We start from the raw sequence: 23,388 nt of genomic DNA on the forward strand, positions 1-23,388 counted from the left end.
CAAATACTTGAAAGCAACATAATTAGAATCGCAAATCTGACACAATTTCATTCCTTGACTATTATCAGGAAAGAAATCACACCCTCCTTAAATAAGTTTTGCAAGCCTGAGCTCCTGTACGGCAAACAATCATTTGCAGACTTATTAATTCTGATGTTTTTCTAAGTTTTTCTTCCAATGTTCTCTTGGTTAGCACTAATAGTACTAGTGAAATATGTAACTACTACTCAGATATCTGAAAGAAAGACTGTTCTTGAAAAGCAAAAATATTAATATCTTTACATTAAACATCAAAAACCTACTCTGTCATCTCTAGAAACTGAACAGGAAGTTTAAAAATGAAATAAATAGACCTCATGACAGTATGATGTAGAAACTGTTATTGAAGTAAACTTAAGTATGGGTGAAATTTAGAAGTTAACATTTATTTACCAGACATTTGAGACTTGTGACATGGCTTATGAAAAGAATGATATAATCACTAAGGTTTAGTTATATGATTCCTTCCTCAGGGACTGCTTCCTATTATTTGTTCTATATTTTTCACTGATCAGGTCTCTTGATGCAACTGAAATATAAAGAGAAGAGAGCACAAATGTGTTTGTCAAGCATCAGATCTTGAACAACATGGAATATTTGACCTATGCAAGATGTTAATTTCAGCTTTACAGCAGACTAAATGTATTTTTCTAATTAGCATCCAATTTCAATTTTACAGTTTATTGGCAAATATTGAGACTCTTTTCCTCCATAACAATTCTTAACTGTGCTTTATATAAATACTATATAGTGCTCTACATCTATACTATCCATATATACATATATATATTAAATTTAGTAATTAGGATTTATTCTGTGGTTGTAAAGTCCCATATGGACTTATTGACATGGAAGGTTTTATTACAATAGTATAACTCAGTCTTGTATTTCTTTTTTTTTATTTTGAGGCCTCTTGCAACTGCATCTTCAGTTCAATCTTATTGTCTCCATCCTAGCAATAGGTGTGAGAGAGAAATTGTACATTAAGGAAAGCATGCACACTAATGTGAGAGGAAGAACAGAAATGAATTAAGATGGTCCAAAAAGATCACTCAGTTTTCTGCTGACAAAGCAGATGATAGTTAGCATAATAGGACACCGGTCTTGATATGTGATTCACTGTAAAACAGGGAGCAGAATTATCAATAATACAGCTACTACAAAGGAATTATATGTGCATGTACATGATCTACAAATCACACAGAAAAAATCACACATGGAAGAATAGAGAAATGGATTATGTTATTTTCTTTCACGTTGATAACGTTTTGGTGTCTGCTGACGCAACTTCAGATCTGATGATCCATTTTGTGTTAAAGATTATTGAAATTTACATATTGTAAGTATAAAAAGGCACTATAAGAATTCATGTTTTCTCATATATATATAACATTGGCTACAGAGGTTTTTAAACAGATTTTTTTTAATAAGACAGCATATACTGAAGAACACACCATATGAAGTAAAACATAATACGAGAGCATCTATGGCAGAATGTAATAAATTGCTTTAAAGCCAAGTTATTCTCATAATTAAAAATTAACATTTTATTTAATGTTTGAATATATGAGGGCTGTTCTGAAAATAATGTTTCCTATTTTATTATTTTGGCCCACAACATCAGACGTGGATGTTGGTGGTCTGGCAATAGAGGCTGAACCTTCTGGCCAACATCCCATTACATTTTGTTGTAGTATGACAGATGGCAGCAGAGAGACAGTCTGACAAAATGGCGTCTGACATGGAAGTGCCTAGGAAGCAAAGACATTTAACTGAATTCCTCTGTGCAGAAAAAATGACACCCACTGATATTCACTGATGCTTGCTGAACATTTATGAAGAATGAACAGTGGCTGTCATCACAGTGAGGTCGTGGGTGGTGCTTTCAGCAGTGGTGATAGTGATGGGAAAAACAAGCCAAGTTCCAGAAGGCCATGCAGATTTTTACAAGTGTGGCATGCAGGCTCTTGCTCACTGATGGTGAAAATGCATAGCTAATGGTGGTGACCAGGTTGAAAAATAGTGTTTTTTTCCTGTGAACTTGCTCTATGCAATAGTGTTATTATGCTCTTTGCATCTTTTGTAGTATCCATGGAAATAGATAGGAGGCATTACTTTTGTCATGGTCTATGTATCTAGCTTCAGTTTCCTGCTGCTAGATACTACAAAGAATGCACAATTTCTAGAAGAGCTTAGGTGAATAGTAAGGAAAAATATAGTTTTGTGAGCTCAATTTCAAGCTTATTAAAGTGACATCAGAACATCAGTATTTTTTCAGTATCTATTTTATTCTGTAAAACATGAGCTACATATTGAAATAAATTTACTTGTTTGTAAATTTAAATTATACAGAGGCTTCAGGAAAAAAAAATCTTTTGTAAAATGTCTTTTAGCTCACTGTAGAAAGTCAGCTAGATCTTAGGGAGAAATATTACAAAGGGAAAAAAACCACTATCTTCATTAGCATCTTAATTCAAGGTTTTATCTCAAGTAGAAAGTATTGCATCAAAAATAATTTAAAAAATCCATAGTCCTAATAATGCTGAAGATTAGGAAAGTTTGAATCCCAACATGACGTTGTGGCTGAGAATGATTAACTATTCTGTAGTTTAGTTTTTACTAAATGTTCCATGTCATACAATGTTTTTAATTGTACTTAACCTCAGATTTATCCTGCTGAACAGATCTAGGTGTACTATTGCCGTTATATTTAGACACTGTTAATCTTATTTAATTCCAGTACTGTTTACTAGATCTAATTTAGGACTTTTGTAGCTTTGTGAAAACTTTCAGTTTATATTAGACTTACTTGATATAGTAGATATTTTATAATAGTTTTTTTTTTTAAAGTAAATGTTCAGGTTTGAGCACAGAATTCACATTATTTTAAACATAGTTTAATGAATCACTACTTTCATTAGTAATGAGAACAGAAAACTTTCAGAAAACCTGTGTAACACATTAAAAAAGTAATTCTGACTATTAAGATCTCAGGAACGGAAGTATTAACTTAAATTCCTTACAGACATTCTGAATGCTTATTCAAATCCCTGAACACTGAAGATAATTAGAGTTTTGACAGCAGTTTTAATGGAGAAGGTTTTTTAGCTGTCACTTTATGATTCACCACAAAAGAAGTATCAGCACTGTATTAAAATTTTTTAAAGTATTACTGTGAAATAAGAGAGTCCACAAAGGTATAGAAAGAGAAGAGGGAAAATCAAACTCCTTTCCAAAGTCCTCCAAATACACATGATCTCACAATAGCAGAAGTAGACAATATTCCATACCACCAAAGGCAGTAAAAGCAGAATGACTATCTCCAAAAGAGTAAATCAAAGAAAGTTTCTGCTAATCCGATACAGAGGAAACATCAACTTTTAACTAAAAATCTAGTGACTGACTGAATCAAAGTTTAGGAGGAAAACACACTAGCCAGGCAACTGAGAGCTCAGCGTCATTGAAAGTACCAGCTCACCTAATCCGGTATCTCCCGTCTGGTAGTAATCAGTCTAAAATGCTTCAGAGGAAAGCATGAACGGGAGAAAACAGGAGGCTCTAATTAATTATCAACAGAATAAAAAAATCAAATTAAGCAGTGAATAAGTTTCCTTCTCAACCATCTGCTGCTTTCATTCTAAAACAGTAAATGAGTTCAAGAATTACTTACAAAAGGAAACCAAAAACCAGACTGCAGATGTAACAGTGAATATTGCTAGTACACTGATGTAAGTGCTGGAGGTCGGGATGTATTACACGTTATATCTCGTTTTATTTAGAGGTTTTCCTTTTGCTTAAAAAGTAGTGAAGAAGTCAAGTAACTTTTCCGAGACCAGTTGTATGATTTTTTTAAAAAGAGGAAAAAAAAAAGTAACAACATATTCCAGTGGTTGCACATAGTATGAGACTAGCAGCACGCATGCTCAGGATTGATGTTTAAAAATGAAGACTGTTAGAAATCAATATAATGAAAATCTGATATCCTATTTCATAGTAATCATAGGCAACATTTTATTTCAGTGATATTTTCCCTATCATTTTTGCAACATGATAAATGCTATGGGAACTTGAAGGTGAAGTTAAAATTAATGTGGACTCAAAATCTGAAAAAACAGATAAGTACGCAACAGACATTTACAGTTATTACTTGATAACTAAGTAAGTTTCTGTCTGGAGCAGCTTTTAACTCCTGCTTTTAGATTGTTTTTCAGTACTCAGGATGGAGGTTCTGTTTAGTTTGTGTCCTACTCTGAAATTTCTGAAGGGTGCTTAAATCTACTCTCCTGGTTTCTGTGGAAATTCTAAGAATTTACACAAAGTTTCTGCAACCATCAATCTTCAAAGCTGAATTGGAAATGAAGTTAAAAAGTCTCAAATATTCTTGTTCTTATCAGGAAAAAAAAAACACCTGAATTGAAGCCAAATATGATTTGAAATGACCCAATGAATATTAGAGATCCATCATTCAATTTACTGGTTTTTCATAACTTTATATAACTCTCCTACCCACCAATCAGCACTCTCCTTCTATTTCTGAAATTTATAAATGAATATATCTAATTATGTCACCATGATTAATCATCAAATTTTATTTAAATTGTTCACTGAAATCTTACTTCTTGTTCTGCTTTATGGATAATGAAACAGTTATTAGCATATCAGCTGCTCCTTAATATGGAGTTGAAATGTTTACAGTAATGTAGACCAATGTACACAACATTTATGGCAGAGTTTTCTAAGTTCTATTATAATTATAATAATAAAAAACTCCAAAACATTATAGTTAGATTGCTTCTTCTGTTTCCTATTATGCAGAAGGATTACATTTTCAGATCCTGCATGCTTCTCTGGTTGGCTTACATCTTGATTCCAAGACTGTACTTTACCATATTTTCATGCCATTCTTTTTTCTTGTTATTTAAATCCAAAAAAAACTTACACTAATAGACTTGGTGTGATGGCTATCCTGTTGTGAAGAAATATTAGCACCATCTAGTTCCCTTCCAAATACTGCTACATATATTTTAAGCAAAGACAAATAAAGATATTTATATTTCCAAATTCATTGCCTAAATTTCAGTTTTGATACAGTATCCAAAAAAAAGTATTATTTATTACAAAAGTAGCTGTTATTACTTAAGTGAAATTTCATTTTACCTAATCTTAGTCATTCTGGTCATTCAATTGTTCAACTTGTTCAACAAAATTTAAAAAATACCTATTTTTCAGAGCAGTCTTTATTTCAAATGTTACTGTACTTGTCCTATTTACCCTTTAGCAATTGTTGTTTCACTCATATCTCTAAAGAACTAGAAAACAGCTAAAAGAACTAGAAAACAGCTATACTTGTTTACACTTGTTTCCTTCTAAACAAGTAACATTTATACCTCATTATATGAATATCACATAATCATAATCTCTACTTACAAGGTAGAGGGAATGTTTAGATAAATGATAACAATGTAATAGTAATAATAGAAAAAGGAAAGACTTGCTAGTTTCATTCCGTGCACCTTTATGTCTTCTGATGAGCTATGGCACATGGATTGATACCAAGAGTCTAGCCTTTTAGATGTTATATATTAGTTTTGTTTCTTCTTTTTCAAATATAATTTTATTTATATAAGAGTTTTCAAATCAACGTGACTAAATAAGGCATAACATAAAAATGCAGAAAAGTGAAAACATGAGCTAACTCACTAGATTAAAAAGACCTGGGAAAGAAATTGTATTCAATTAGATAAGCAGTAAACTTACTATATAAACGAGTAGAAGAAGACACTGTTGGAAAGGAGACACCTATCTTATGGTGCTAAATTTGTTCTCTATAAATCAAAAATCTATTTCATGCTTCTTTTTGAGTGACATGGAGTTTAAAGAGAGAAAATGACTTCACAACTCATAGTGAACTAAACTCACTGGTTATAAACTGAATAAACACTGGTTATAAACTTAATAAGCTTCATTCCTCTTAAAAGACCAATCCACTGTATTTTCCATGAGTTTTTACTTTACTCAAATATAACTCAAAAATCCAAGGAAAATTAAGCTTTTACAGACACAGACTAAATGTTAATTCAGGGACTGTATCTCAACAACCTTTGCAGAAGACACCCTAGTATAAATGAGTAGCTGATATATCAGGCACAGCTTTGTTCATATTTAGAATCTTAAATCTACTGCCATCAAATGCATATCAGTATCATCATTAGAAAAGTATTACAGATACAAATAATCTGGAATACAACTACTCCTCAGAGTTCAGTATGTGCTGTTTTAAAAACCAGTTCACATTTTTATACGGATTCAAATACTTGCTCACCTTCAAACAGTGGAACATCAGGGCTGAATCAACAGCAGTGTTACAATACACAGTCAGGCCTTCACTCTCAAACTTGGTGTTTAACACCTTGCTGAGATCATGTTATTCACCTCTCTGGTAATCTATGAAGTACAGACAGAGTGATCCTGACTGGCAGACCCCCAGATATTGAGGAGGGAGTGATGCACAGCACAGCTAACCTGAGTGGATGCAGGCCTGTGCCACACTGCACTGAGCTGCCTGACTTATGCTGCAGGGCAAACCCAGCCAGCTCCTTGTCATGGAGAAGCCGCAGACCGCTCCCACTTGGTGATGGAAATTACAACAACAGCATGGCATTGCCTTTATCTAACAGTGCTGCAAGAAGTTCTCATGAGAGCACTGTTTCTGTTTAACTGTAGAAATGCTGAATAGTTGTTTCCTTGTAAGAAAATCCTATAGTGACTCGAGTGACCAAAATGGATGGATGGGGTATGCACAGCACTCTGCATGTGGGTTTGGAGTCCTGTTGATGCCACGTCACTCAGAGATCCCAGTATCATAAGGGACATAAGATTATCCATGCTATTCTCTTCTTATCATCATAAATCTAATAAATAACATTATAAATTATACCTGAGTGTCTTTCTTACAAGCATCACAATGAACCAGCACCTCCCAGAGCAAAACACAGGCCTACCCATGGGTTTTTTTTTCCGACTATTTCAAAATGCGATTACTTGTAGACTGTCCTTTATTTTTTTGCTGAAAACATTTTGAAAGCCCTGGGTCAAGACAAGTCATTCTGATTCAGTCTAAATGAACTATTCAGGTTTTCTTTTCCTGTTTAGTGGCTTACAGGCAAAGGATGGCTATTCTTTTACCAGCAGTAAAGATGACTGCTTCCGTGAACATTTCCACTTAACAGAAGCCAAAGATGAACTTATGACTGATTTAAATTATAAATTAAATTTCTTATTGGCATGGATTATATTCCCTTCACAAAGCACACAATAAGATAATTTTACTTCATATACTGAAACTGTATTTCAGAATCTGTTCAAGAAAATAACTTATACTGAATGGATAGATTGAACTAGAAAGTATGAAATCCTCTCTGTCCTTACTAGAATTATCCTCATAAATGATGGTTCAGGTGATCTCAGGCAGTATCAAAAATTGTTTCCAGTGTCCTTGGTGATTACTTTAAACACCAGCTTGTTTGTATGAAGGCAAAGCTACTGCCAGATGTAGATAAAACTTGCTACTTTTAAATTTCTAGGGGGTTGAATCACACAGGTTTACTCAACAAAGGTTTTGGAAAATACAGAATGTTTGAGTGCCTAAGAGATGGTAGGTTATGTGTCTGAAGTCAAATAAAGGATCCAAACTGGGAAATAAATGCCATTTATTCTCGATGGTATTCATCTGCATAAATCGATTCAGAGTCTCTAGAACAGAATAGCAAGGGATAGAACCGCAGTTATTATTCCAAGGAACCATCCTTGGGTTTAAGTTACATGCACTCAGTTTCTTTGTTTTACACAGAACAGGCTTTCTTTAAACTGTTTCTTATTCCCAGAAGGATTTTAAAACTATTCTCTCCCAGCTGAGTGAAAACAGTGCCTCAGCTGTTACATCTGCAGGGAACAACAGATGAGTAACTATGCATCCTGCACATAATGCCTTGCACACCACTGATTTTAGTCGTATCTTTTCATTTAATGCCTTCTTTCCATATATATAAGCAATAATTTGACTTTTTAGGCTGTTTTCCAGATACCAACATTTATTTATTTATTTATCTGTGAAAATTTCAGTAAATACATAGTGCTATTATTTTTACTACAGTTGAGTATCCAGTGAATAATTCTCACCATAAAAGAAAAGACAAAAAGCAAATGTTGGCTAACATTAACACTGGTTAAAAACAAACCAACCAAACAAAACCCTTATTTTGCTTTTGACCTTCATAGATCATAAATACTAGGAAGATAGGACACAAGAAGACAATACAACAAATGTGACTACATCTTCCATTCACAAACCACAGAGCAAATGTTCCTAAATTAGCCACACATGCTGAAGTCAGTGGTGTTCAAACCATTCATGAACAGGAAAGGGCTAATTATTTTATCTGAAATGTTAATCCAGCTGACAATGTAATATAATTTTCAGGTTACTATTTAATTACTGTTGCAAGCAATGAAGAAAATTTGTCTGAAGGATACCATGTGGAAGTCTACAATAGTTTATGATAAGCACCACATACATTCCTGTATTTTCAAAGGTGTTGGAACTAGAAGTTTTAATAAAGCATGTGGAAGATCCTGAATTTAATTCAGCTCTAGTCTGTGAACAGTTCAACAACTTTTACGTAGCTGTAGATTCAGTTTAACATCTCCTTGTTTCAAGATCAGTTATCTAGTTCAGTGTTCAAAGTCCTGAGATATTTGACTTTAAATTTGATGGTAGGAATTTCTGCAGAAAAAACAGCTATAAATTTGTTGTCTAATAAAGTAGCTTTATTTCTTTGAACATGGAGGGAACCTGGAAATTTATTCAAGACTTTTAATAAAGAACATCAATTGCAAAAATTGCACTCTCCCTCCTGGATATGTTTCTACTAATGTGTTTCTTTAGCTGATAATTAAGCAGGACTTTTTAATACTCAGTGATGCCTCTTTCAATACATGTCCAATATTTTACTATACTTTTGTATAGAGGCTTGGATAGTAGGACAAGAATTTGCAGATAATAGCAGTATATACTTTATCAGTTTGCATTGTACTGTCATTTCAGACCTGATTTTGGAAGGCACACTCAGCTATCAATATAAGCAATTTTTCAGAGCATTCTGAGGTTATATAAAGAAAAAAATATAACTATATAAAAATGTAGGAAAATAATCACCCTTAGATGTCACTTCTGGCAAGGAAGGCATGACAAGAAGCTTTGTCTCCTGTCAGAGGCTTTGTTATAATTATCTTTTAAGGGAACAGGTAGATTTTCTTTGTTAAGGTCTGCCAAAAAAAGAATGTTGTTTACTGTGAACCTCAAAGGATAAGGACACATTCCATCAGAAAAACAGAATTGCAGATGATGTTATTGACACTTTGACATATAGTTCTAGTAAGGGTCCTATTACAACTGATGAAGAATCTGTTCTTGTGCAGCCAGAACTGAGTTCTGCAGTTTGTTCTGACTTATTTTCTATAATGCCATCTATATACGAAATGAGTTGCTTATACAAATACACCACCGTATGTTTTTATTCACATATTAATCACATTGTCTTATTGTTAATAAAATTGTCTTAATATTCTTGCTTCTCGTGCATCTTGGGTCATCTATGTTTATATGTTTGGCTACCATGGTATTTTTGCCAACAGGCAAAGACAGTTCTATTCAAGAGTAATTTTCAGGACTTTGGTCTTCATTCTTTATCTATGCGCTTGAAATTGCTTTTAACTGTTCCACTGAGCTGTTCTTCCTATCAAGTAAACAACTGAAAGAGAGTGCTTAAAGTAGACAATGAAATCAGTTGGCCTTTTTGCCTCTCTTTGAATATAATACTCACACTTTTGTAAGGGTACATCAGTAGTCACTTAACTTTTGAATTATATTTGATATGAAGGGAGACTTAGAGTGTTTATTTCCTGTTGCAGTCAATTATCCTGTGGGGAAAAAAAAAGGAAAAAATATTTTCTGGAATTTTTGTAAGAACAACTAATATCAAAGCAATATTGTCTTTCCAAATTTTGTGTAAAGGTCTGTAAATGAATAAATAAATATTCTGAAAGCATACCAAGCTGTTGCATTTCATGCTATACCATAAATCATTTACTCATTCAAAACTTTCAGTAGAAGTTCATAAGTCTGGATTAAAACATTAAAATTAGACCATTTGGAACTAGAATATCTTAATCACCAATGAAAAGGTATTGTTCTATCATTAAAAAAAAAGGAAGACAACTTTGCAACACATAAAGGCAGATCACATCTTCGAGTGACAGACATGAAAAACTACATATTAAATAGTATGGGTGCAATTAGGACCCATTCTAGTTTTATGTGAAGATAAACATTTTTCAGGGTATAAAAAAATCAAATTTGAAAAGAAAATCTTTTTACAAGAAAAGGTGTTGCTGTAAAGTAGATTCACTTAGGACATTCACTTAAAGGGAATAAAGAGAAAGAAAAAGGAAATAAAAAGAGATATATCATCTTCTAATTTTCCTGCAAAAATATTAAATATTATTTTTAGTTTTTCCAGACAAACAAATGAAACCTCTGAAGAATACAGATGCTTTTGTGGCACCCTAGCCACTAGTAAGTGACTTCTGCATGCTTTCTAATACTATGGTTACTCAGTGTTCAAATGTCTCTGTGTGAAAGAGATCTGGAAATCAAAATAAGGAGAACCTTAGTTAATGTTCAGCCCTGTTGCTCAACCAGATCAGAGAACAGTAAGAGAGCATAAATCCAATGACTCGATGTCAAACACCTAAGTCTAAAGCCTTCTCAGCTTCAAAGGCAGTTCAAATACTCCCTATCTATGGGGTATTGAGAAAGGGAGGTCATGCTGCTTAAGAGCAAAAACTGGAATGGTTTTGTCTTGCATATTCTCATTGACACAACTGAACCACCAGTGAAACAGGGAATACAAGTATAATTCGATCCTGAACCAGTTCCTTTTTCAAACTGATTTTCAAAAGAAATCTTGCACATTCCTTAAATGAAGATGACAGAAATGAAAGGTTAGGCAGCTCTCTCCTTTCTGAGTGCCTTATCCTCACATTCTTTCTGCTCACAGCTTGCTTCTGAGTGTCTTGTTCCATTAAAGACATTTTTGCAAAGCAGAGTCTGAAAGATGAACGCTTGAGCTGCTGCCTAAAAGCTATAAATGGATGTTTCAGAAGTTCCTAGCTAGCTCTCAGCCTTACTCAGTGGTACCAGTAGATAGCACAGCATTTATCCTTGCAAGATGCCTTTGTCATGGAAGACATGAAACAAAAGACTTGCTTTTACTTCAGATTTGGCTATAACATGACAATGAATCATTTTCCTCTCTGTCTTAACTCTATGCAATTTCATTTGGAGGCATAATTAAAGCAGAAGGTGGTCCTATTTTCCTTACAACTCACTCTGTCACAAAAGAATTTTTTAAAGTTCTAGTAAATAATTCACAGACTGAAGATTTCTACCTAAGCTGCTTCAAACCTTTCAACTCTGGTATACACTGACACATAGATTGGAAACTAGAATTAAAAAGAGTTTAGAAGATATCATTATTGGGTTCCTTATCTCTATAAGTACAAAAAGTCCTGAAATTAACCATTTAAATTGCTCTTCAATCCATGTGTAGGAAATATTCAGTAGAACTAACGATGTAGAAAATCATTCATCTCTGATAACTTTGAAGTAACGATCAATGGAAACTACTAGTCATAAAAAATCAGAAAGGAGAATAAGGGGAAATTTGTTTCAGGCAAGAAAGATTACTCCAGCTGAAGTGACTCCACAGTTGAAAAATAACGTTAAGCAAAATATAGATTTTTTAGTTTAAAATTTAAATTTTACAAGACTTGAAGTGGAAAAAAAAGGGTTTCTAAAATTACAGTCCCAGATTCTGAGAGCTATAAAACACTCACTAATTTCCACAGTAACTACACACATTTCTTCTCTTTAGAACTGTACAGCCATGAGCCTTGTCATTTCAGAACAACACATAGTATAAAGCCATTTTAACTGCAGCATCTCTGAAATTTTGTATACAGAAGCACCTACAATTTGTATTTTTTCACTTTTGTTATCTTGTAAGGTACAGTAAGATTCCCCAAGCAAACTCAGTGGGTTAGCTGTTGAAATGCTACAGTTTTGCAGAAATTACCTCCCAAGAATAGAACCTTTACTAATCTTTTTTATAGCAGGGAGATAACTTCATGGTATCCTCACTGAATATATCATTATATGGAATCTATGGAGAAATAAAATAAAATTAGAACCTTTAAAATTACATATAAAAATGGAAAATGTAAGGGCTGACTAAAACCAAACCAAATAAACAAAAAAAACCAACAGAATCACAAAGCATAAAACACTTTTCAGGTATATGAAATTTTTTTCAGCATACCTGTAGCAAATTTTATTTTTCTCTCTTTTTTTTTTTTCTGAGAAGCATCTAACTGCTATTGCTGAATATTCTTGCAAAAATACAGGGCCAAACCATTTAAAAGTACCAAATTCTTCAGAAAAAACAAAACAAAACAGCACGATAATGGTAAATGCTTGGCTACCTATGTTTTAGTGTTGCCAAAATCACCTACAGTAATGCAAAGGCAAAAGCACGGTCAGGTTAGCAAGTATTTCCCTTATCCTAATTTTATTTTCTAGTTATTTTACTCACTGTTTTCTCACCAAGAGACATGCACTACAACTTGTGAGTCTTCAAATTACTTTTCAGTCTGGAGACTGGCACATTTATGCTACTTAAATAATTATGCACTTTTGACAAGTAGTTTAAAAGTGCATGTCAATCAAACAAGGGGATGCTATTTTTCTCAGTTACTTCCACTGCTGACATATTGCAAGGGAAAAACAAGTGGGGTATTTGTCATAAGGCTTCACTTACTGATTTTATTTGCTAAGTAACACAGCCATGGGATATAACTTTCAAGCACTTTCAATTTTCTCTCTTTCTTTCTTTCTTTCTTTTGACTTGTTGATCAGACAACTGCCATGCTGTATATTGTACTCAAATTATTTTATACCAAAAGTTCTTTTAGTGCATTTCCGAAGTGTCTAGGAACACAGTCATATACTGTGTTTCTGCTGAGAGCACAATAAAAAAAACAAACCCTCCTATAAAGCTTGATATTGAAAGCTATCCATATGAAAGAACTTTTCCAAATAAAGTCAGTTTTAACCAAGAAATAGGGAAGCCATGCTTTAAGAAACTGCCAGAAAGAATCAGCAAATTTTGGCAACTATTTGTCCTTATTGGTGACCAGTGATGAACCCTTAGGGAAAATACAGAAAAACAGTAGTGTACAGAGCGGTTTTTACCCTCTGCTCTTTGAAATCATCAGTTCAGGTACTTTCAAAGTTGGAAGTTAAATCCACCTATGCTCCACTAACTTGTCCAGACCTATTTTTAATCCACATTTTTTTTTTTTGTGTCTATTAAACACTGAGAATATTCAACAAGTTTTTTGTTTTATAAATAACTTAGTTTATATTGCTGCTTCTTGCAGTAAAGCTGTAGAAACATAAAATGAAATGGTCAGATTCCTTTTCTTAATCTTTTTCAAGTTATTCTCTTCACAGAGCTAATGACTAAATAGACTTCTGCCATAACTTTCTCCATTATATACTTTACATTACTTTACATAGTAAAGTACATGCTATACTATGTATACATACATACTGTACATTACTTTATAAAGTAAGAATTCCTAACCTACTTAAAATCTGCTAGATGGAAGTCATTCCTTACCTGTGAATGTACTGCATACCCTCTCCGCTCTGTCATGTTGAAGTAAGTTGGAAAAAAAGTATTCCTACACAGCTATTCCAGATGCTTCCTATCAGGCAAGCTGAAATATAAGGCAAACCAATGGATGCAAGTGATAGAACTAAAGAAAATAATCATAGCAATACTGAACAGCACCTTGCTGTGATTTTCCCCATCTTTTCATGATTTCCCTTTTCTCTCCTATAAGCCTAAAAGCATTTATAATTGTTAGATACATTCTTGTTCTTAAAGTTTAGAATTAAGTTAATGACATATACTTCTGATAGCTTGAAATCAAATGTTTCAAGGTGTCAAACAAGTTATGAACAAGAACCACTTATAGCAGTAATTTTGGATTTATGAAATCAAGAAAGTAACAAAATTTATTGTGAAGAGCCAGGTTTGAAATCAATTAAGACTAATAGGGGAAAGGAAATTCAAGATGTATCATTCATATCTTGATTGCTTTTGCCTAAAAAAGTATTTTCCCCTGATCTAGTAGAAGAATGAGCAGGGTTCATGTGAATATGAAAATCAACAAAGATGTTCAAATAAATCCAATGAGATCCACATGTAAGCCACATTCTGAATTGCATACAGGTGAAAACGAGAAATCTCAAATATATAGAATGTGTTCAATGGTCTTATGAGTCTTTTCTAAAAAAAAATAATTTTTAAAAAGTCTAAAAAAGTCAGTGGTATTAACATGCAGTGGATATTAAACCCTCTTCTGTCAGGGATATATCCAAATTGATTTAATGAGTAAGTTTCATTTCAAGGACACCCTTAATTTCCTTTATGACTATCTAAAAGCAACTAAACCTTCTCAGAAGGACAGATGATTGAGAAAAAAACAACATTGTATCAGTCCTAAAGAATTCATTTCTGTGTCTTCACAACAGTTGTGGGGACTGGATATACAAATGGATGTCTGGAGATGACAAATTTATGACTATTGTCAAATATATGTATATTTACACTTATGTAGGTTTCAAAAGCCCTTAACTCCTGAGTGCAACTTGGTGTAGTCATAACACTGCATTAATTTTACTGGATACTTGATAGGACAACAGGCTACCTGGTTGAGGAATACAAGATGATAAAGTTATTTTTTTCTGTATTTTTCAATCTAGTGCCAAGTATGTCTAAGTCAAAACAGATACTTTACCTAATTAGATATATTTAAAGATATTAAAGAAATGCTTTTCTTTATTAAAGGCTTTAGAGCTAAGCACATAATTAGTCTATGCTGTGATTAAGCTGAGAATTATGGATCAGTTGGCCTATAGCTAAGAGTGTTAAGAGTAATAATTTATATATTTTTACCCATTTATTTATGAGTTTTGTCTACAACTGGATCCAAATTTTCATGTGCAGGTACTATGTGGTGGTCTAAGAAACTGAGGTACTTCTTTGTAGACTTCTTCATTTAACTGGATTTTAATTAAATTTGAGTTATCTATCTGTAGCGCTAGAATTGACCAAAATGAACGTGTAGTAAATGGATTTCCTTTGACATCAGATAACAAGCTGCGTTAAATGCCTAAGACCTATATAATGTTAGCTAAATTCCATTTGATGTTTCTTGGGTTATGAACAGTTGCAAAATTATTTCCTGATAAAACACTAACTGCAGTAAAGGTATACAAGGAAATAATCTAATACATGATCTTCAAGTATCAGAAGGGAGATTAAAATAAAGGTATAATACGAAAAAAACACCAAAAACATTTCATATTAAATACAAAAAATGGTCTTGGTAGCTTGAGCCAGACTGAAAGGGAGTCTCGTCTGTCTACGAGACTGCAAAGTCAAATTCACCCTGTGCTTCCTGTCTGCTCCAACATATCTTGAACTCTTATCTACATGGGGAGATTTCAAAAGAAATTTAAACTGTATCCTCTCACTTCAGGAAGCTATAACCTAGTTACTAAAACATACAGTTTGAAGGTGGAAGATGTAGATCACACTTTTCAGTAAAAGCATGGAAGTGAACTTTCCATGTCCAATCTATTTGGTGCGTGCACTGAATGATATTCTACTAGGCAACAAACAGTATAGGAAACATGGGAAACACTTATCTCTTCTCCATCTGTGTTTAAAAATTGACCTAATTTAGGTTAGTATTTGAAGAGATTGGTCCTGCCACGTTTTATGGCCTCTGGGAGTGTTTTTACTGGATTGAGCTCTTGGGGTGATTCAAGCTTCACTCCACCTAGTTTCTCAATCTAAACTGAGCTCAGACATGATCTAAGTGCTGAATGGTGTAAGTCTGCCAAGTATAGGACAATTCTGGGCACGTGCAGTGACTTAATAGGTACCTGAAGAGATTTAACATCAAAAGTTGAGGAGCTTACAGAGATTAGGTGTCTCCAGCTCAGGAGGTGAGTCAGGACTTTACAATCACAACTTTTCCTCAGCAGCCAAAACTTATTTTCTTCTGGTACCTAAATCTTATACTAGAACTTGCCTTGAATGGCCTCTATATCTAAAATAGGAGGAACAAAATCTATCATTATAAAGTAGTAGGATTATTTTTTTCTAGTAGATACCTGCAGAAATATCTTTCATTAGAGAACAGATCTTAGCAGCACATGAAATGCTTATCAGTACAGCAACAACTCATCAGCCACGTTTCTGCAACAATGATCCTCCTGATCTAGGTTTTAGCAGTACTTACACCCCACGCATTTGAGTAGAAAAACAACAAAAATGCTTAGAGCACATGACACTGAGAATATGTTTGCTGCATAGTATGAACTGCATTATCAATATTCAAGCCCAAGTTAACTCATTTTAATGCCATTATTTTCTGAAATAATTAAGACATGCAATAATGTAAAGTATGTCAAGAGATGCCTGAAATTAGATGAAATGAGTGCTGATCACCATCTGAATATTTCAAGCATTTAGCTGAAGAAATTTGAATTTTTAGGATTCTGAATAGTGGTCAGAGACAATCCTCACTATCCTTAAAGCCTATTTAAGAAAAAAATTCTAAATCAAGCCATCTGAAACACAATTGAATATAAGTTCATATGCTGCAGGAGACTTAGACATGATGACCTTTATTATTACCTGTAGTTACAGACCAAAGAAGAACCAACCAACGAATCAACCAAACGAAAAAGACTGTGTGTTCCTAAATTGCATAACTGTTTTTGAGTATCTCTTCTCCCTGTAAAAAAATTGTGTAATTCTCAGTTTTTCAGAGTGGTTGCCAATGCTACTGGCTTCAGTAAGCTTTTCTGTGAACATTATTACATCTACCTTGAAATCCATGTATCTGTTTAAGTGCTTTATTTTGAGGTTGTTCACGTTTGGAAGGGCAGGTCAATCTCCCCGTTGTGACAAATATAAAAGTGAACCCTCACAACAAAACTATTGAAAAAGTCCTCAAATATTCCTGAATCTCTTTTTAGGGACTGTTATATTAGAGATTTAAAGATGTTGTACAAGAAGAGGAGGTTCCTCAAGCACTGAATTTACTAGTCAAAAGATTCAGATGAAATCATTGTATAGGTGCTTTTGGGTATATGGCTTTTCTGTCCTTAGACAAAAGCTCAGGTAGAATCATAGAATCACAGAATGGGTTGGGTTGGAAGAGACCTCAGGGATCATCAAATTCCAACCCCCCCTGCCACAGCAGGGTTGCCAGCTGCTAAGTCAAGTACCAGATCAGATTGCCCAGGGCCCCATCCAACCTGGCCTTAAAAACCTCCAGGGACAGGGCATCCACAACCTCTCGTGGCAGCTTGTGCCAGTGCCTCACCACCCTCTGAGAAAAACTTGACATCTAATCTATATCTCCCTTCCTTTAGTTTAAAACCATTCCCCCTTGTCTTATCACTGTCTACCTGTGCAAAAAGTTGATTTCCCTCACGTTTATAAACTCCCTTTAAATACTGGAAGGCCACAATGAGATCTGTCTGCAGCCTTCTCTTTTCCAGGCCGAACAAGCCCAGCTCCTTCAGCTTATTTTCATAGGAGAGGTGCTCCAGCCCTTGGATCATTTTTGTGACCCCCCTCTGGACTCTCCAAACGCTCCACATCTTTCCTGTGTTGGGGGCCCCAGACTTGGATGCAGTACTCCAGATGGGGCCTCACAAGAGCAGGGTAGAGAGGGACAATCACCTCCCTCACCCTGCTGGCCAACCCTCTTGTGATGGAACCCAGGATACCATTGGCCTTCTGGACTGCAAGCGCACACTGTTGACTCATATTAAGCTTTTCATCAACCACAACCCCTAAATCCTTCTCAGCAGGAATACTCTCAAGGAGTTCTTCTCGCAGTTTCTATACATATCTGGGATTACCTTGACCCAAGTACAGAACTTTGCACTTTGCTATAATGAACTTCATTAGGTTCACAAGGGGCCCACCCTTTGAGCTTGTCAGTGTCCCTGTGGATGCCATCCCTTCCTTCTGGTGTATCAACCACACTACTCAGATAGTTAGTAAGTATAGTGTTTTCAGCACACAAGTTCCTAAAGTTTCCTGGATCGACAGCATATTAACAAAATTAATTGCATCGTATAAGCAGTGCATTTCAGATAAAATTCTATTCTTGAGCTATACTCATCTGAATCTCATGATAGTTATGATTCTTACAATTGATGGTACAGTATTTTAAAACTTACTAATTCTTCCTTGACTCTTCTACCACGCTGTTAATTAACTTGAGATCATTCAGATATACATTTTTCCCTCTTTACTCAAGCTGAAATCTGCTGGGAAGGGAAAATGAAGAGTTGAGAAATCAAAAGAATCTGAATGTAGATAAAAGAGCATTTTCTTTTTGTCTTCTTTTTTCTTATTTTTTTAAGAAAGATCTTTACCACAGATCTCAAGCCATAGGCTATTGAACTTTCTAGTACAAAGTTCCACCTGGTGCTAGATAATCACATACAACTTTTGTTTGATCTCTTCAACATGAAACTTTTCAAGTCAGGCTGCTGATCCCACTGCCTACCACGCTGTCTAATACTGAATCACTTTTTCCTTGTACTTCCCTGTCAGTCTATACTCGTCTTCCCTTACATTCAGTCACAAACATTTTTGAGACACTTACTGGTTTGTGTTTGTACAAGTTGTTCTGCTAAGCATTACCATAGTGTAAATAGAAATCCACAGTTATATAAAATCATCTATGCATGTCACTCTGAAAGTAATGCCTCCTATTTATTTCTATGGAAACTACAACAGATATAAAGAACACAATAAAACTATTCAATAGAGAAAAATCTCAGTTGCAAAATACTATTTTTAGTGTAGTCACTACCATTAGCTATATATTTTCACCAGCAATGAACAAGAGCCTGCATACCACACCTGTAAAAATGTGCACCACTAGAGGTGACCCACTGTTTCACATCTGCTATGAAGATGTCACTGCTCGGCAAATGTTGCCCATGCAGTCCATCTTGCATTCGTCAAAACAAATGTAAATCAGAAGGTACCAAATCTGGACTATACAGTGGGTGTGGTAGATCAAACCAGCGACGATTGACAATGTGCTCCAAGGTCTTCAAAATAGTGTGGGGCCTGGTGTTATTGTGTTACAAGAGAAAAGTTGTCTTCTTTTCTGACCTGACTCTGGATGTTTGAGCCATCAGCTTAGTCAGTGTAATGATGTAGTGACCAGGGTTGGTGGTTTCTCCAGGTTCTGGGAAATCCAGAAGGATCACCTCTTTCCTATCAAAAAAGAGCACACTTCACTTTACCCACTAACGACTTTGTCTCGAACATTTTTTTTGATGGGGAATTCACATGCCACCACTCCATGCACTGTGGTTTTGACTTTAGCTTGTAGTGGTGACAACATATCTGGTCACTGGCATGATGAGATCTTCAGCCACATACTGGTTCAGTAGGTCCTGACAAACTTGCATATGGCGTTCTTTCTGTTCCTGTGAGAGTGCTCATGGGATGCACCTAGTGTAAACTTTGTGATATTCCAACACTGCCACCATCATTTACAACCACTGAAGCCGATATTCAATTCCAAACACAATTCCCTGGTCTTAATCTGCTGATTTGCATGTATTTCCGATACAAGCCAGGCTGCCATTGGCCTTCTTGGGCACCTGGGCACACTGATGGTTCGTGTTCAGCTGGATATTGGCAAGCAAACCTGGGTCTTTTTCTGTTGGACTTTCTAGCCACTTCTCCAAACGTGTACTGCTGCATTTGTACTCTTGCTACTCAAGTGTGGCACTCAGCACTGAGCCTTGTTGAATGTCATGTGACTGAACTCGGCCCAACGATCTAGCCTATCCAGATCTCTCTGCAGAGCCGCCTTATCCTCAGGCAGATTAACAATCCCACTCAATGTGGTGTTTTCTGCAATCTCACTGAGGGTAACACTCCATTCTCTCATCAATTCAATTGATACGGATATTAAACTAAACTAGCTGCAATACTGAGCCTTGGGGAGCACTACTTGAGACTGGCTGCCAGCCAGATTTAACTCCATTCAAAATGACTGAGCCACCCAGTCAGTTTTTTACCCAGGGAACAGTAAATCTGTCTAAGCCATGAGCAGCCAGTTTCTCCAAGAGAAGGCTGTGGGAAACAGCATCAAATGCTTCAATAATGTCCAAGTAAACAACATCCACAACCTTTCTCTTGTCCACTAAGTGGGTCATCTTGTCACAGAAGGAGATCAGTTTATTCAGGCAGGACCTGACTTTGATAAACCTATGCTGACTGTGTCTGAACATCTGGTTCTCCTGTATATGCTGTGTTGATGATACTCACGATGATTTGCTTCATGACCTGGCACAGAAGTTAGACTGACAAGTTGTAACTCCCTGGATCTTCCTTGCCATTCTTGTAGATTGGAATCACTTTCAACAACTGCCAGTCAGCTGGGACCTTCCAGTAAATTCCTCAATTGACAAGACAACTGCATTAAGTGAAACCACAGCCAAAAAAATCTCTCTTAAGCCATTATTTTCAGCTAGTGAAATTAGCAATATAAATATTCTAGCATTTGCTTTATTAAAACATACACTAAAGATACTACTAGGATTTATAAGAGGACTGGAGGTAAATTAGATGAGTCTATTTACTGTAATTTTGTCTTTCAGTTATTGCATATTTGCTCTTTAAAAAGCTCTGAGTTTACAACCTATATGAAGACTCAAACCTGCAATCCAAGTATGAGACGCAGACACAAATTGGTGATAAGGGAAAGTTGGCTTGTTTTGATGAAAAACATTACAAAATTAAAGAGGAGTTTGTTGCAGAAATTTTCTCACTGTCTGCCTCTGTCATATGCTTTCTCTCACTTTCTTTTAAATCTTTCGATTTTCTCTAAAAGAATGGTGTACCTGCATCTGGTTGGGTTGTGATATTTTTACGTTCATAGATAGAAATGTCTATGCATTTCTTATTTATCAGGCCTGAAAACTAACTGTTCCAATCACGAAGTAACATTTATTTGTGTGCAAAGATGACAATAAAGAATGGCAATTGGCACTGCATATTCTTAATGATTGCTTATTACTCAAATTCAAAATAACAAAAATGTAATTAGAATGGCATGAAATTTTAATATATAACTGTACTAAAGAAATAATTGCACATTTTCTCTCTTTACCAAACATTCCCTGCTCTACAGAAGCAGCTAATTAGTTGTACAAGGATATCCTAGTAGAGACACTATGTATACTATTCACTTCACTTTCTCTGCAGCAACATAGTATGATCAAGAGTAAAGAAGGCTTAGCTAGCGTTTTCATAAGTCTGGCAGATACAACAGATGAATGTTAGAAAAAGTGACCTAAGGTGTGCTTTGTTTAGGAAAAAGGGGAGAACAATAAAATCATAAAAGAAGAGGGAATTAAGCAAAAATAAATAAATGTTACTCATTTGAACATTTTTCATCTCACAGCTTCATTCATTCAATCCTCTATTTCTTACCTTTTTTTTTTCCACTTAACCATTTATTTATTAGCTTCAGTCTTTTATTTTTATCCTACAGTTCTTAAACTATGGCCTTAATTATTTATTTGTTATTACAAATCAAATAATTTGAGATTTATAATTGCAAAATATAAGAAGTTTCTTTTGTTTGGTTGTTTCTCTTTGTTTTGTTTTATCTACATTTACCAATAATTGTGTTAAAGTACTTTGTACTTATAATAAGTTAGAAGAAATAGACCTTGCAATTGAACATGACATACTTTACAGATAGCCATTCAAAAGGCAGATATTGCCTTATATTCTAAGCTCTCTCTTCAGCCAGGGATACCTGTGGAAGGTATTTAATTCTGCGGTGAGTTTCATATCCAAAACAGGCACATGTCATGAATCATGCTTGTTCCTATCCTGTGAGAAAATCTGGAAGTCTGGGTAGGTTGGTGCTTATAATTTAAGTTGTTAAAATAAGGAGTGATGAATTTCACCTTCTTGATCTGAATCCAGCATGGATATAAATGCAGTCATCTGAGTTACTCACATTTATGAGGGATACTTTGAAAGTAATGCCTCCTGTTTTATTATGTAGGCCCATGATGTCAGAGGCAGATGTTGGTGATGTCACAGTAGAGGTTGAATGTTCCTGCCAATATTCCATTTTGTTGCTGTGTGACAGATGGCAGCAGAGGGGCAGTCTGACAAAATGGTGTTTGACATAGAAGTGCACAGGAAAGAAATATGTACATCTGAATTGCTTTGTGGGGAAAAAATTGCACCCACTGACATTCATTGATGCTTGCTGAAAGTTTATGGAGACCAAATAGTGGATTTGATCACAGTGAGGTGGTAGATGGGGCATTTGAGCAGTGGTGACATGAAAGACAGGCCATGTTCTGGATGGTCATGCAGATTTTTATGAGTACAGCATACAAGCTCTTGTTCATTGCTGATGAAAATGCATAGCTAATGGTGATGACTATGCTGGAAAGTAGTGTTTTGTAACTGAGAATTTGCTCTATTCAATAGTGTTTTTGTGCATCTTTGTATCAGTGTTGTTTTCAAGGAAACAAATAGGAGGCATTACTTTCAGAGTCACATATGAATAAAAAGATATATAAATGTAATGATATTAATGATTTACTCAGATTGACCTAGAATACCCAATTTGTTTTCTGTTCTGCTCTGACAGTCCCAAATTATGTCAGACAACAACAGTTTGAAACATGGCTTGCCTTTATTCTTGCCCCGTGGTAGCATGATTTCTCTACAAAATATTTTTTGCTTTAGAGAGCAATAGAGTCTCCCCTGAGCCTCCTCTTCTCTAGACTAAACAATCCCAGCTCCCTCAGCCACTCCTCAGTAGACCTGTGCTCCAGATCCCTTATCAGCTTTGTTGCCCTTCTCTGGGCACACACCAGGGCACACACCAGGGCCTCAATATCTTTCTTGTAGTGAGGGGCCCAAAGCTGGACACAGTACTCGAGGTGTGTCCTTACCAGAGCTGAGTACAGGGGGATGATCATTTCCCTGCTTCTACTGGCAATACTACTTCTAATACAAGCCAGGATGCCATTGGCCTTCTTGGCCACCTGGGCACACTGCTGGCTCG

General features: G+C 35.2%; 1 long non-coding RNA gene across 5 annotated transcripts; it reads right to left on the bottom strand.

Moving 5' to 3' along the window:
• Positions 410-22,355, bottom strand: LOC110392450. Of its 5 annotated transcripts, none has more exons than XR_002434382.1 (9): positions 22,268-22,355; positions 20,616-20,746; positions 19,446-19,550; positions 18,497-18,583; positions 16,935-17,034; positions 16,214-16,344; positions 13,839-13,938; positions 9,921-10,017; positions 410-568 (listed from the first exon to the last, which is right to left on the bottom strand). It is a non-coding gene; the product is annotated as an uncharacterized LOC110392450 (long non-coding RNA). The 5 variants fall into 5 exon arrangements; XR_002434378.1 differs by having other exon boundaries at positions 20,616-20,763; XR_002434380.1 differs by lacking the exon at positions 410-568 and adding an exon at positions 9,261-9,363 and having other exon boundaries at positions 20,616-20,763.

The sequence above is a fragment of the Numida meleagris genome, chromosome 1 (genome assembly GCF_002078875.1).
Source record: "Numida meleagris isolate 19003 breed g44 Domestic line chromosome 1, NumMel1.0, whole genome shotgun sequence".
Taxonomy (NCBI): domain Eukaryota; kingdom Metazoa; phylum Chordata; class Aves; order Galliformes; family Numididae; genus Numida; species Numida meleagris.